The sequence below is a fragment of the Heloderma suspectum genome, chromosome 6 (genome assembly GCF_057233095.1).
Source record: "Heloderma suspectum isolate Gila_16-S chromosome 6, 16-S_ref, whole genome shotgun sequence".
In the NCBI taxonomy this organism is placed as follows: Eukaryota; Metazoa; Chordata; class Lepidosauria; order Squamata; family Helodermatidae; genus Heloderma; species Heloderma suspectum.
In genome coordinates this window covers 79806010-79821542 of record NC_139463.1, presented here as the reverse complement: position 1 = coordinate 79821542, position 15533 = coordinate 79806010, and positions in this window count along the sequence as shown.

Sequence of the window (15533 nt, the reverse complement as noted above, 5' to 3'; positions counted from 1 at the left end):
ATAAACATTTATGTAGACTACGGCGAAAATAAGGCGTTCCCCTTATTTTTGCCGTAGTCTACGTAAATGTTTACGTAGACTAAGACATGCCAAAATAAGGAACGCAAATGGCAGCGCCCATGGGCACCGCCCTTTGTGTACGCACGTTTTTTTTTTTTTTTAATCAGCCGTGATAGGCTACATAAACATTTACATAGCCTATCACGGCTGACTGCAGGGATGCAAATGGCGGCGGCTATGGCCGCCGCCATTTGTATCCCTGCTAGCCAGCGGCCGGATGTCCAGCCGCTGGAGGAGCTGGCCGGCAGCTCCACAGAATCCCTGTGGAGCAGAGCCGGCTGGCCGGCATTCGGGGGGTGGGAGGGACGGAGCGCCTCTCCCCCGGCCAGAATTTCGGGGGAAGGGAAGGAGCACCTCCCCCTCAGCATCAGCATAATCCGTGAACAGGTAAGTGACTTTCGTACATCCCTACAATTTTTGAACAATTTTAAGTTCATTCCATCCTGCTTCTGCATCAGTTTGTGAATATTTCTTTAGGAAAAAAATCTGCACAAAACGCCATACAAATTTGTATGCCTTTCTCCTAAAATAAATGTTGTATGCATTTCTCCCATTGTATTTCTCCCACGCTGTGCATTTTTGTATGAATACATAATTTCATGAAATTTGTACAAAAATGCATATAATGGGATAAAAGCATACAAAAATGCTCATATTAGGAGAAATGCATGTAAAATACCTTAGGAGAAATGCTTACAAAAATGCATATATTTGGGATGCATTGTTCCTAATACATGCATTTTTGTACACATGTTCACATAATATATGCATTTTTGTATGGAAGTTTTGACAGGAGAACTGCATTGCAAAATTCAGAGAAGTGTGAAAACAAGGTTCAGTATGTTATGGTTGACATATTAATTCAGTAAGCACAAATTCAGTCAATTCATATTCAAAGGATAATCAAACTAGGGGTGGACAAAAGTCACTTACCTGTCGTCGAAGGCCGTTCGCGGTGGGGGGGAGGCGCTTCGCTGCTCCCCCCACGAAGTTCAGGCCGGGGGGGAGGCTTCCCGCCTCGCCCGGCCGAAATTCAGGCCGGGGAGGAGGCGCCTCGCCTCGCCCGGCCGCGAAATAAAAAGTTAAAAAAAAAAAAACTTCCCCTGATAGGCTACGTGACGATTCACGTAGCCTATCACGGCTAGATTTACAAAGTCAGCCGTGATAGGCTACGTGAATCGTCACGTAGCCTATCACGGGTGACTTAAAAAAAAAAAGCACGTACGGATAATGGCGGCCCCCATAGGGAGCCGCCATTCGCGTTCCTTATTTAGTCGCTGTAGTCTACGTAAATGTTTATGTAGACTACGGCGAAAATAAGGGCAACGCAAATAGCGTTGCCCTTATTTTCGCCGTAGTCTATGTAAACATTTATGTAGACTACAGCCACCAAATAAGGAACGGGAATGGCGGCTCCCTATGGGGGCCGCCATTATCCGTACACACTTTTTTTTTTTTTTAAAGTCACCCGTGATAGGCTATGTGACGATTTACATAGCCTATCACGGCTGACTTTGCAGATCTAGCCATGATAGGCTACGTTAACCATCATGTAGCCTATCACGGGAGCGTTTTTTTTTTAACTTTTTATTTCGCGGCCGGGCGAGGCGAGGCGCCTCCTCCCCGGCCTGAATTTCAGCTGGGCGAGGCGGGAAGCCTCCCCCCCGGCCTGAATTTCGGCCAGGCAAGGCAGGAAGCCTCCCCCCCCGGCCTGAACTTCGCGGGGGGAGCAGCGAAGCGCCTCCCCCCCACCGCGACAAGCTTTGAGGGCAGGTAAGTGGGTTTCGTGCACCCCTACTCTTCACCCCACCTGCCTGCAATGCCTCCCCACCACAGCCAGACAAGCCAGACATGGCGGTAGGGCATTTCCAAGACTCTAAAAAGAATTTCCAGGAAGATCTATTTTTCCCTAATTAATACGTTACTTTTTTGTAATAACTGTTCTAGAAAGAGGAGGAGGAGGCGGAATCATGATTTTTTCCCCTAATTACCATATTGATTTTTTGTAATGACTCTTCTGGAAATAAGAGGAGGAATCATGATTTTTTTCCTAATTACCATGTTAGATATTTGTAATAACTATTCTGAAAATAAGTGTAGGAGGAATCATGATGATTTTTTTTTTTAATCATCAGCAAGACAAATCTGGGATAAAATTATGATATAAAGGATATTCTATTCCTCTTTTGTTGGCATACAAAACAAAATAAAGGATAGGGCAATCAGGGAGGGCATGGGACACATCTATTGGCCTTAATCCAATGTATGTATCTTTAGAATTTACTTAATATCTTTGAATCCTGACAATAATACCTATTGCATCATGGCAAGCACAGAAATCTCCAGGAGGGGATTAATCTTCCATTTGAAGTTTCTGCTATTTACATTTTTTGTGAATTATCTGATATTGAATCTGATTCTTGGATCAACAGAGGGGTAGAACTTTGAGGTCCCTTCCAACTCTATGATTCTAATGCAGAGGAGTTGCCAGTGCCCACCATATACATGTAGGTTTGACTGATGGCCTTCTATTACTGATCCTAGGGATGTCAGAGAATTCCGCCATGGATCTTGGTGAGGCCGAATGCCAGCACATTCGGCCCCCCGAACTCCGTGGTGGAACGGCCTGCCCCCCCGCCCCCCCGTGGATCCCCCCTGGGACAAGACTTACCTAGGGCGGATCTTCCGGGCGGCGGTGGCTCCGGCAGTGGCTTTGGTGGTGGCGGCGGCAGCTGGTCTTCCGACCGGCTGCTGCTGCCGCAATTTCCAGTCTTGGTAAAAAAAAAAAAGATGTGATAGGCTATGTAAAGATTTACGTAGTTTAAAAAACAACAACAACCCACCTATGCAAGTGGCGGCGGCTACAGCCGCTGCCATTTGCGTTCCTTATTTTTGGCTGTCTTAGTCTACGTAAATATTTACGTAGACTATGATGGCGAAAATAAAGGGGAACGCAAATAGCATAGCGGGCTCTATTTGCGTCCCCTTTTGATTCGCCATTTTAGCCTACGTAAAAATTTACATAGATTCAGACAGCCAATAATAAGGAATGCAAATGGTGGCGGCCGTAGCTGCCACCATTTGCATACGCGGGTGTTTGTTTTTTCCCCAGAGCCCTCTCCGGCCGGAAATCTGGCTGCGGACGGCTCTGGCCTGGCTGGGCCTGGCCGGTTGCTCCACGGAGCTGCCGCGGAGCACAGCCAGCTGTTTGAGGATTCCGGGGGGAGGGATGGAATACCTCCCCCCCCCCGTTCAACACAATCCGCGAAAGGTAAGTCACTTTCGTACGTCCCTAACTGATCCTTGGAACTGAGGAATAGGACATGAGAGAAGGACACTTCCATGTCAGGGATCTAGAGCAGTATGTGACAATCTTCCCAAACCATATTGTCTCCCATGATATTCATTTGGGGGGGGGCAGGAAACCATGATATATTTCTATTTATTCTAATGTAACTAGCATTTATGATAAAGAAAGTGCTGAAAAGCAAAATTTTGGTGGAAAATGTTATGAATCTATTACTTGCATACATGTTAATACCTGCACTCTGTCAAGGCCAGGAAATATAAACTTTGCATTAAACTTAACAAATGCGTTTACAATTTTGGGATCCAGATTCTTCAATAAAACAAAACACCATGACACCAGGAATCTATGTCATTGAAGGCATGGCAAATTCTACATTAATCGTTTTAGCATAAAATCCTCAATTCTTTGAATTCAGTAACATTTGATAACAGCTCATCTCAATGCCTCTTTAACCTCCTTATTCCTAAGATTGTAGACAAGTGGATTGAACATGGGAGGTAGTACAGTGTAGAGAAGAGAGAAACTCTTATTAAAATCTAAAGACTGGTTGCCTGTGGGCAGTACATACATGATGATGAGAGACCCATGAAATGTTGAGACAACAATAGGGGTGGACGAAAGTCACTTACCTTTTCTCGCAGCTTGTTCGCGGTGGGGGGGAGCGCTTCGCTGCTCCCCCCGCGAAGTTCAGGCCAGGGGGGGAGGCTTCCCGCCTCGCCCGGCCAAAATTCAGGCGGGGAGGAGGCTTCCCGCCTCGCCCGGCCGAAATTCAGGCCGGGGAGGAGGTGCCTCGCCTCGCCCGGCCGCGAACGCGGAAGTAAAAAAAAAAAAAAAAAAGCCCCCTGATAGGCTACATGACGATTCACGTAGCCTATCACGGCTAGATCTGAAAAGTCAGCCGTGATAGGCTACGTGAATCGTCACGTAGCCTATCACGGGTGACTTAAAAAAAAAAAAGTGTGTGCGGATAATGGCGGCCCCCATAGGGAGCCGCCATTCCCGTTCCTTATTTGGTTGCTGTAGTCTACGTAAATCTTTACGGCGACTAAATAAGGAACGTGAATGGCGGCTCCCTATGGGGGCTGCCATTTGCGTACGTGCTTTTTTTTTTTTTTCCAAAGTCACCCGTGATAGGCTACATGACAATTAACGTAGCCTATCACGGCTGACTTTGGAAATCTAGCCGTGATAGGCTATGTTAATCGTTACGTAGCCTATCACAGGGGTGTGGGGTTTTTTTTACATTTTTTGTAATGGCGGCGGCAGCAGCCGGTCGAAAGACCGGCTGCTGCCCCCGCCCCTGACGAAGACTTGCCGAACCACCACTGGGACCTGCCGCCGGGAACGACATTTGTAAAAGGTAAGTCCCATCCTGGGGGGAGGGCGGGGAGGCGGGGGGGAGAATTTCTCTCCGAACCTTCGGAGGACCAAATGCGTTGGCACTCGGCCCCCTGAAGTTTCGGGGAGAAATTCTCCCCCATCCCTAGAGAGATGAAGAAATGAGGCCACACAACCAGGAGGCAAAAGCTAGAAGAAAATTCTTGTTGTTCATGAGAATGTTGTAGTGTAACGGATGAAATATGGCTAAGTATCTATCATAGGACATCCCTGTGAGTAGGAAACACTCAGTTGACAATGATAACAGATGACAATGAAAAGGCAGAGGTGCTCAATTCCTACTTTGGCTCAGTCTTCTCCCAAAAGAGGGTCTATGAGCCCTCTGGCAAAGGCGAAGTACAGGCTGAAGGAGCAGGATTGCAGCTTGAGATCGATAGGCATGTGGTCAAGGAACACCTAATTACTTTGAATGAGTTCAAATCTCCAGGGCCAGATGAACTGCATCCTAGAGTAATAAAGGAACTGGCAGAAGAACTCTCAGAACCTAGGGATGTCAGATAATTCCGCGACGGATCTAGGTGAGGCCAAATGCCAGTGCATTCATCCCCCTGAAATCCATTGCGGAATGAAGCCCCCACCCCCCCCAACCCATGAAAGCCATGCAGGATGAAGTCCCCACAGCCTCCACCCCACGAAAGGTGTGCGAAACGGAGCACTTACCTGCTACCGTCCACGCTGCTTTGCGAATGGCGGCCGTCCTGGCCACCATTCACTTCCTCTTCTTCCTAGCCATGATAGGCTACATAAATACTTATGCAGGGATGCCATTTGCATCCCTGAAGAGGCCGTGATAGGCTACGTAAGTATTTGCGTAGCCTATCATGGTGGGGGGGGGAACCCCAGCGTACGCAAATGGCGGTGGCTACCGCCGTTTGCGTACGCTGGGTTTTTTTTCCCCCTGGTGTGATAGGCTACGTAAGCATTTACATAGCCTATCACGGCCTCCTCAGGGATGCAAATGGCAGTGGCTATGACAGCTACCATTTGCGTCCCTGCAGGGCTGCCCAGCGGCCAGATGTCCGACTGCGGGCGGCTGGAGCTGGCCAGCAGCTCCGCGGCTTGGCCGCAGAGTGGAGCCGGCCAGGCAGGATTCCGGGTGGAGGGACAGAGCGCCTCCCCCCCATCAAGGATTATGGGGGGAGGGACAGAGCGCCTCCCCCCCACCGTGGATGCCCCTGCGCAGAGCCAGATAAGGGATTCTTACATCCCTATCAGAACCACTGTCTATTCTTTAGGGATGGTGGAGAATTCTGCCACGGATTTCAGTGAGGCCAAATGCACTGGCATTTGGCCCCCCAAAATCTGTGGCAGAACGGCCCGCCACCCCCCCGCAGATTCCCCCTGGAACGAGAATTACCTGGGGCAGATGTTCCAGACAGCGGCGGATCCAGCGGCGGCTTTGGCAGCGGCAGTGGCAGCTGGTCTTTCAACTGGCTGCCACGGCCGCCATTTGCATTCTGGTCTTTGCCGTGATAGGCTACGTAAGTCTTTATGTAGCCTATCACGGCAATCCAATCAAACAAAAAAATGGAGTATGCAAATGGCGGCAGCTATGGCGGCCGCCATTTGTGTTCCTAATTTTTCGCCGTTTTAGTGCACGTAAATATTTACATAGGCTATTATGGCAAAAAAAAAGGGGAACCCAAATAGCGTAGTGGGCGCTATTTGCATTCCTTTTTTATTAGCCATTTTAGCCTATGTAAATATTTGCGTAGGCTAAAATGGCAAAAGAAAAATGGAACGCAAATAGCGCACACTACGCTATTTGCGTTCCCTTTTTTTCGCTGTAATAGTCTACGTAAATATTTACATAGACTAAAATGGCAAAAAATAAGGAACACAAATGGCGGCCGCCGTAGCCGCTGCCATTTGCGTACGCCATTTTTTTTTTTTCCCCAGCCGTGATAGGCTATGTAAAGGCTTACATGGTGTATCATGGCTCCCTGGCTGGATGCAAATGGCGGCCACTACGCACCAGCCAGCCTGCGGCTGGAAATGCAGAGCAGAGCCAACAGTCGAGGATTCCGGCGGGAGGGATGGAGCGCCTCCCCCACCACCACGAACACAATCCACGAAAAGCTAAGTGACTTTCATACATCCCTACTATTCTCTTTGAGAAATCATGGAGGATGGATGAAGTGCCAGATGACTGGAGGAGGGCTAATGTTGTCCCTATCTTCAAAAAGAGTAAAAAGGAGGAACCCGGGAACTACAGACCAGTCAGTCTAACATCAATCCCTGGGGAAATTCTGGAGCAGATGATAAAGCAATCCATCTGTAAGCACTTTGAAAACAATGCAGTGATTACTCGAAGCCAACATGGATTTGTCAAGAACAAATCCTGCCAGACAAATCTGATCTCATTTTTTGATCAAGTCACCTCTAGGGATGTAGGAAAGTCACTTACCTGTTTGCGGATTATGCTAATGCTGCGGGGAGGCGCTCCGTCCCTCCCTCCCCCTGGAATCCTGGGCGGCCGGCTCCGCTCTGCAGGGATTCTGTGGAGCCGCCGGCCGGCTCCGCCAGCAGCCAGACATCCGGCCGCTGGCTAGCAGGAACGCAAATGGCAGCGGCCGTAGCGGCGCCATTTGCGTCCCTGCAGTCAGCCGTGATAGGCTATGTAAATGTTTACGTAGCCTATCACGGCTGATTAAAAAAAAAATGCATGTACGCAAATGGCGGCACCCATGGACGCCGCCATTTGCGTTCCTTATTTTGGCATGTCTTAGTCTACGTAAACATTTACGAAGACTACAGCGAAAATAAGGGGAACGCAAATAGCGTAGATGCTACGCTATTTGCGTTCCCCTTATTTTTGCCGTAGTCTATGTAAATGTTTACGTAGACTAAGACGTGCCAAAATAAGCAGCGCATATGGCGGCGCCTATGGGCGCCGCCATTTGCATACACACATTTTCTTTTGTTTTTTTAATCGGCTGTGATAGGCTACATAAACATTTACGTAGCCTATCACGGTGTTTTTTAAAATTTAGGCGTGATAGGCTATGTAAATCTTTACTTAGCCTATCACTTTTTTTGTTTTTTGGTTTTTTTTAAAGGTGGAAATGGCAGCGGCGGCAGCTGGTCGGAAGACCAGCTGCCGCACCTGCCGAACCGCCGCCGGAGCCGCCACCGGAGCTGCTGCCACTAGGAAGATCCGCCCCAGGTAATTCCTGTCCCGGGTTCAGTGTTCAGTCCTGGGTTCAGTGTTCTTCAGCATTTTGATTAATGATTTCGAGGAGGAGGTGTAGGGAATGCTGATCAAATTTTCAGCTGACACAAAATTGGGCAGGAGAGCTAATACTTTGGAAGACAGAAAAAAAATTCAAAGTGATCTGGATAGACTGGAGCGCTGGGCAGAAAACAACAGAATGACATTTAATAGGGATAAATGCCAAGTTCTACACCTAGGAAAAAGAAACCACATGCACAGTTACAAGATGGGGATACGTGGCTCAACAACACTACAAGAATTGTTGTCGATCACAAGCTGAATATGAGCGAACAATGTGATGTGGCTGCAAAAAAGGCCAGTGCCATTTTGGGCTGCATTAGTAGAAGCATAGCTTCCAAATCCTGGGAAGTACTAGTTCCCCTCTACTCAGCACTGCTTAGGCCTCATCTGGAGTACTGTGTCCAGTTCTAGGCACCACACTTGAAGAAGGATGCAGACAAACTGGAGAGGGTTGAGAGGAGGGCAACAAAGATGATCAGGGGACTGGAAACAAAGCCCTATGAAGAGAAACTGAAAGAACTGGGCATGTTTAGCCTTGAGAAGAGAAGGCTGAGGGGAAATAGGATAGTGCTCTTCAAGTACTTGAAAGGTTGTCACAGAGAAGAAGGCCATGATCTCTTCTTGATCATCCCAGAGTGCAGGACACGGAATAATGGGCTCAAGTTACACGAGTCCAGATTCCGGCTGAACATCAGGAAAAACTTCCTGACTGTTAGATAGGGATGGCGGAGAATTTCTCCCCGAAACTTCGGGGGGCCGAGCGCCAACGTGTTCGGCCCCCCGAACAAGTTTCGGGGAGAAATCCTCCGCCCCCCTGCCCCCCGCCCCCCCCGGGACGGGACTTACCTTCACTGAATGTCTCTCCCGGTGGCTGGCCCAGCCGGCGGTTCGGCGGGTGTTCGAGCGAGGCGGGAGCGGCAGCTGGTCTTTCGACCGGCTGCCGCCACCGCCATTGCAATGAAAGAAAAAAAAAAACGCCCCCTGATAGGCTACGTGACGATTCACGTAGCCTATCACGGCTAGATTTGCAAAGTCAGCCGTGATAGGCTACGTGAATCGTCACGTAGCCTATCACGGGTGACTTAAAAAAAAAAAAGTGTGTACGGATAATGGCGGCCCCCATAGGGAGCCGCCATTCCCGTTCCTTATTTGGTCGCTGTAGTCTACGTAAAGAGTTACGTAGACTACGGCAACTAAATAAGGAATGTGAATGGCGGCTCCCTATGGGGGCTGCCATTAGCGTACGTGCTTTTTTTTTTTTTTTAAAGTCACCCGTGATAGGCTACGTGACGATTCACGTAGCCTATCATGGCTGACTTTGCAGATCTAACCGTGATAGGCTACGTGAATCGTCACGTAGCCTATCAGGGGGCGTTTTTTTTTTTTTTTAACTTTTGCGTTCGCGGCCGGGCGAGGCGGTAAGCCTCCTCCCCAGCCTGAATTTCGGCCAGGGTGAGGCGGGAAGCCTCCCCCCCGGCCTGAACTTCGCGGGGGGACCAGCGAAGCGCCTCCCCCCCCACCGCGAACGTCCTTCGAGGACAGGTAAGTGACTTTCGTCCACCCCTACTGTTAGAGCAATACGATAATGGAACCAATTACCCAGGGAGGTAGTGGGCTCTCCCACACTGGAGGCATTCAAGATGAGGCTGGACAGCCATCTGTCAGGGATGCTCTGACTTGGATTCCTGCCTTGAGCAGGGGGTTGGCCTCAATGGCCTTGTAGGCCCCTTCCAACCCTACTATTCTATGATTCTATGACCCCAGGAATCCAAACATATAGAGCTGAAGGAAACATCCTGGGAGAGAAATCATTTTGTGGTCACTTACATAACTTCCAAGAAGTCAAGGGATGACGTTGGAGATGTAGCTGGTTTCCAGAAAGGATAAATTGCTGAGAAAGAAATACATTGTTTGATTGGGGTATGAACGTGATGGTCCACCCAGACAGTTATTATAAGGAGTATATTCCCAGCCATTGTTGCAAGGTAGATAATGAGAAATGAGAGAAATATTATCAATTTAATCTGTGGAGCAAGAATTCTTCTTGCTCCAAGAGCAAGAATTCTTCAAAAACCAAAAGTGTTTGGTTTCTTTCATCTAGCACATCCATTTTTTAAGGGTTTTTTTCCCTTATAGATCTGAAATGGCCTTAGAAAGCAGAAAATATCTTCCTGCTATGACAACCCTGGGAGTTCATATTCAAGGAAAGACAGAGAAACCATTCCATAGTTTGCATGCTGTCCTCCTCATACATTTTCTTTCAAATTTCTGGAACAGTCTCAAAGTGAAAGATTCCAAAGTATCTAGACAACGTAATTTAGATTAAAACTCATATGCAAGGGTGTATGAACTGCAAGCAACCCCACTGCTTTAAAAAAAAAAGTATTAAAAACAAACAACTCTGAAAATGTTTAAAGAGTTCATTTTGACAAATTATAATTCCAGGATGTCTCTTGCATGTCTAGATGAGACAGGAAGTAAGCATTGCATGTTCAGGAACATAGAGGAGTCAAAAGCGATTCAAAACACATTCACATACAAATATGCACAAAGAAATGAAAATGTTTTTGTAGTAGAATAGACCATATCCAGTGATTAAATCTTCCAACTCTTTTCCAACTATCAATTTAGTAGCAAAGTCACTGTGATCCTTTACCTATCTTCTTAGCTTTGAACCTAGCTTTGAACCTATTAGAAGTGATTACAGATCTCTTAGCTATCTGATTTATCATGGAAACCCTGGGTGAATAGCCATCTCATAAGATTAATTTGCCCTCTTGCAGAATAATTAAGTTAGTGACATTCTCACAGGTTTATTATGATTGAGAAGAATAACCAATGCACCTAATTTGGCGTTCTCAGAAGAGATTTTCCCCAGAGGGAAATTATGAGTGGTTGTTTTGTTTTTGTTTTTAATTTGCCCTTCTATTTTAAATGTTTTAAGCTAATCTTGTATCCTTGTCTTCACTGCTGGGATTAGTTTCACATGGCACCTTGTAGTTAGCTCCAAAATAAAGACATTTGGCAGCGAAGGGATCTATTTACACCTTTTTTTTTCTAGTCAAGAGGACACAGTTATTGTGTTTTCAAAAGTGAAACATTTTTTTAATGTTAAATTTATTTATGTTAAATTAATTCTTGGTGTAAGCTGAGGGGGTTCAGGGAAATGAAACCTCTCACACATTCAAATCATGTGTGGAAAGCTGAAGAACTATACAAGATACTTTCCACAGCTGATGCATATCATCATGGCCACACACCCCACCCACCATATATTTGGTAAGCATGAGAAAGGGCCTCATGCATGTAACAGTATATGCATTTGTGAGCGGAGACAGGGTAATGAAGAGAAAGACAACAAAGGCTTGGATTCCAATTGGGCCACATTTATTGAAATATCTGCAAAGGGGAAACCTAGGACAGGCCCTGACTGTACCAGCAGTTTGTTGTTGTTCAGTCGTTCAGTCGTGTCTGACTCTTCGTGACCCCATGGACCATAGCACACCAGGCCTTCCTGTCCTCCGCTCTCTCCCGGAGTGTACTCAAGTTCATATTCATCGCATCGGTGATGCTATCTAGCCATCTCATCCTCTGTCGTCCCCTTCTCCTTTTGCCTTCAGTCTTTCCCAGCATCAGGGTCTTTTCCAGAGAGTTTTCTCTTTGCATTAGGTGGCCAAAATATTGGAGCTTCAGTTTCAGTATTTGTCCTTCCAATGAGCACTCAGGGTTGATTTCCTTTAGGATGGACTGATTTGACCTCCTTGCAGTCCAGGGGACTCGTAAGAGTCTTCTCCAGCGCCACAGTTCGAAAGCATCAATTCTTCGACGCTCAGCCTTCCTTATAGTCCAGCTCTCACAGCCATACATTACTACTGGGAGAACCATAGCTTTGATTAGACGGACCTTTGTCGGCAAGGTGATGTCTCTGCTTCTTACTATGCTGTCTAGGTTTGCCATAGCTTTCCTCCCAAGGAGCAAGCGTCTTTTAATTTCATGGCTACAGTCACCATCTGCGGTGATCTTGGAGCCCAAGAAAGTACAATCTGTCACTGTTTCCATTTCTCCCCCTTCTATATGACAGGAAGTGATGGGGCCAGATGCCATGATCTTAGTTTTTTTAATGTTGAGTTTCAAACCAGCTTTTGCAGTCTCCTCTTTCACCCTCAACAAGAGGCTCTTTAGATTTCTGGGCAAAAACATACCCAGCCTGAGGGGTGGTATGTCAGCCTCACCACCCCTCCGGACTGCCCCTTATGAGGGAAGTAGACCTTCCCCTGTCACCCCCTCCTTGGCTGCCAAGCTCCTGGGTGAGTGAGATGAGTCAGTCTCCCAGGCAACCCTTAGCCCCCCGCCGAGCTGCAGAACCCGTTTGGAAGGCCTCAGGCATCACCTGTCACCATAAGGTGCCTCTGAATGCTCACCATCCCTAATCCCGTTCTCGTTTGCCCATCTAGCCGCCTTGAGTTCCTTGCGAGAGGGAGAAAGGCGGGGTATAAATGCAATAAATAAATAAATAAATAAATAGCCACCCCTAGGAGTGACAAGCCTATTGCTTAGGGATGTCAGAGAAGTTCTCCACAAATCTTGGGGAGGCCGAATGCCAGAGCATTCGGCCCCCTGAAATTGGTGGAGAAACGGTCTGCCCCCCCCCCCCGGGACGGGACTTACCTTGTTTGAATGTCCCTGGCGGCGGTGGCTCCGGCGGCGGTACGGCGGCAGTGCGGCCGCCGGTCTTCCGACCGGCTGCTGCCGCCGCCATTTCCAAGTAAAACAAACAAACAAACAAACGTGATAGGCTACGTAAAGATTTACGTAGCCTATCACGGCAAGATTTTTAAAAAACACCGTGATAGGCTACGTAAATGTTTACGTAGCCTATCACGGCTGACTTTGGGGAAAAAAAAAAAGCGCGTCCGCAAATTTGTTTTCCTTATTATGGCACGTGTAGTCTACATAAACATTTACGTAGACTACGGCGAAAATAAGGGGAACGCAAATAGTGTTCCCCTTATTTTCGCCATAGTCTACGTAAATGTTTATGTAGACTACACGTGCCAAAATAAGGAACACAAATGGCGGCGCCCATGGGCGCCACCATTTGTGTATGCACTTCTTCTTTTTTTTTTTAAGTCAGCCATGATAGGCTACGTAAACATTTGTGTAGCCTATCACGGCTTACTGCAGGGACTCAAACGGCAGCAGCTACGGCCGCTGCCATTTGCGTCCCGGCAGGAGAGGAGGTTCCACGGCCGGAGGGACAGGGCACCTCCCCCCCCGGCCCGAATGTTGGGGGGGAGGGACGGGGTGCCTCCCCCTCAGCCAGAATTTCGGGGGGAGGGACGGAACACCTCCCCCCCACTGCGAAGCAAGCTTCGGGATCAGGTAAGGGACTTTCGTCCATCCCTACTATTGCTTTTCAAACTCCCCCCACCTGTGCAGAAGGACTTTCCGCAGGCCCCTTTGCAGATCAGGCAGAAATATGTCATTCCCTTCAGCAGACAGGTGCACTCCATCCTGTCTGTAGAGCTCCCTCCTTGTCCATTTGATTTCCTGTTGATTGATGATCCCATCACCGTGCTTGTGTAGCCCCCATGCTATTTCTCTGTTGACTTTCTGCTGAACCCTCTCAATAGCTCCATTATTCCGAGCATTCCGATTAATTCTTGGAAGCAAGCAGGACCAAAGAATGGTCACCTCCTGCCAACTGTACCGGATCTCCTGGAAATAGGCCAAGGCCTGCTCATTCAGGTCCTTGCCTTTAACATGGCCCAAGTAATTTCCCCCCAAGATGCAGCACCAAAACCTGTGGGGGAAGACCAACCAAAGCTTCATGGAATAGTGTGGGAAGGAGGCACTCCCACCACATGCCACATCTACCAAACCACTGAACCGTAGCACACCGGGACACTCCAAGTTGTGATCTGAAGCCAGATGTGAAAGCCCTCCAAGTGGCCCTGAACACCATACTGTGCCCACATATGAGCACCCGTACCGGCACATGTCCATTCCATCGATCTAAGGAAATAAGAACATTAATGACAAGAAAAGAGGTGTCGTATCACAAATTGGCAGATTTCCAATTTGTGACACCACCAGATTTCCTAGTGTCCTGTCCATCCTGCATAGGCTCCCACCAGCCCCTGGCTCTAGGGCAAGAGGTACAAGGATGCTGTCTGCCACAGACAGAACACCCATGGCAGAACCTACATGGATTCTGAGAGCAGGAACTCTTGGAGCTGTATTCCCAGCATAGCCAGTGGTGTTGAACTACTGGCCCCACAAGCAGCCGGGAGGCCGATACAGGTGTTTGTTTGGCCAAGATGTGACCACTGTCAGATCTGTCATCAAAACCTGGCCTAGATGGAGTCATAAATTGGAGCCAGAGGTCCTGCTCCTTCAGATCCCATTGCATGTATGGGTCAATGGTGACCCTTCGGCAGAAGGCCTCGTCATAGGTCAGCCAAGCCCCACCCTCATACTCAGTGTATGCCCTAGAAATGATGTCAATGTATTTGGTGAGGATCCACCCCCATTCCAGGAATCTTTGCTGCACCATTCCACCATAAATTAAAAAAAACAACAACTGGCAGCCAGTTTGTCCAGGTGCATGCCCCCTTTTCCCCCTGCTTCGCTCCAGCTCTTTGTCCCTAGTTTTTTCCTTATCAGTGTTCATGAAATAACAAGGAAAAAAGTCAATAAATTTCCTCCAGAGAATCTTATCCCTAGTGGCCACAGTCAGGTGGAAGCCTATTGGTGAAGGAGTAGCCCCAGTGGGCATTGCACCCCTCCCCAAATTAGCATAAGGGTCCGCTGTTGTGGACTAAGGATCCGCCTGTACTGGCTGAGGCGAGGGCAACAGATCCTGGGTAGGTCCCACAGGTCCCTGCCATAAACGTGCACAAGAGGCAGTAGCCAGTGGGATGTCAGGGGGCCCTAGCCAGCCTCTTTCATTCTACCCCAGTAGCCAACTCCAGACACAGACAAAGGTTTCTTTTCAAGGCTTTATTCCTTTTACAACTTAATAACTCTATCACCAGCGACTAAGCTATGAACAGCAGAGTAACCTATGCTCCTGGGTTGGAAACAGTTGGTCCCCGTTTGAATGAGAATCACTTGCAGACCCTGAACTTATGGGCTAGGGAGAGTCCCTCCCCTTTTCTCTTGGGTCCTCTGGATGCAACCATTGCTTGCACGCCAAACGGGCACTACACCTCCTTTCCTCGCCCTCCATAGCCCATCGCTCTCTGCGTCTGCATCGAGCATCCAGCCAGCCCTCCTCCCATGCTCTTTCAGTCCCATGACCACTATCTATGTCTGGAATGCCAGCAGGAGGAATCTCTGCCAGCTGCAGGGCCTGGGAGGGATGAGCGCGCTCCTCTCCCACGTATGGCTGTTCCTCCTCAGAATCAGAATCTGAGGTTCTATGGGCTCAGTGTCCACCCTGACACGGGAGTTGCTGTGAGGTTGCCCCCGATAGAGCTGCGGAAGGCATGGGCACCAGGCTAGAAAGGGGGGAAAGGTATTCCCCAA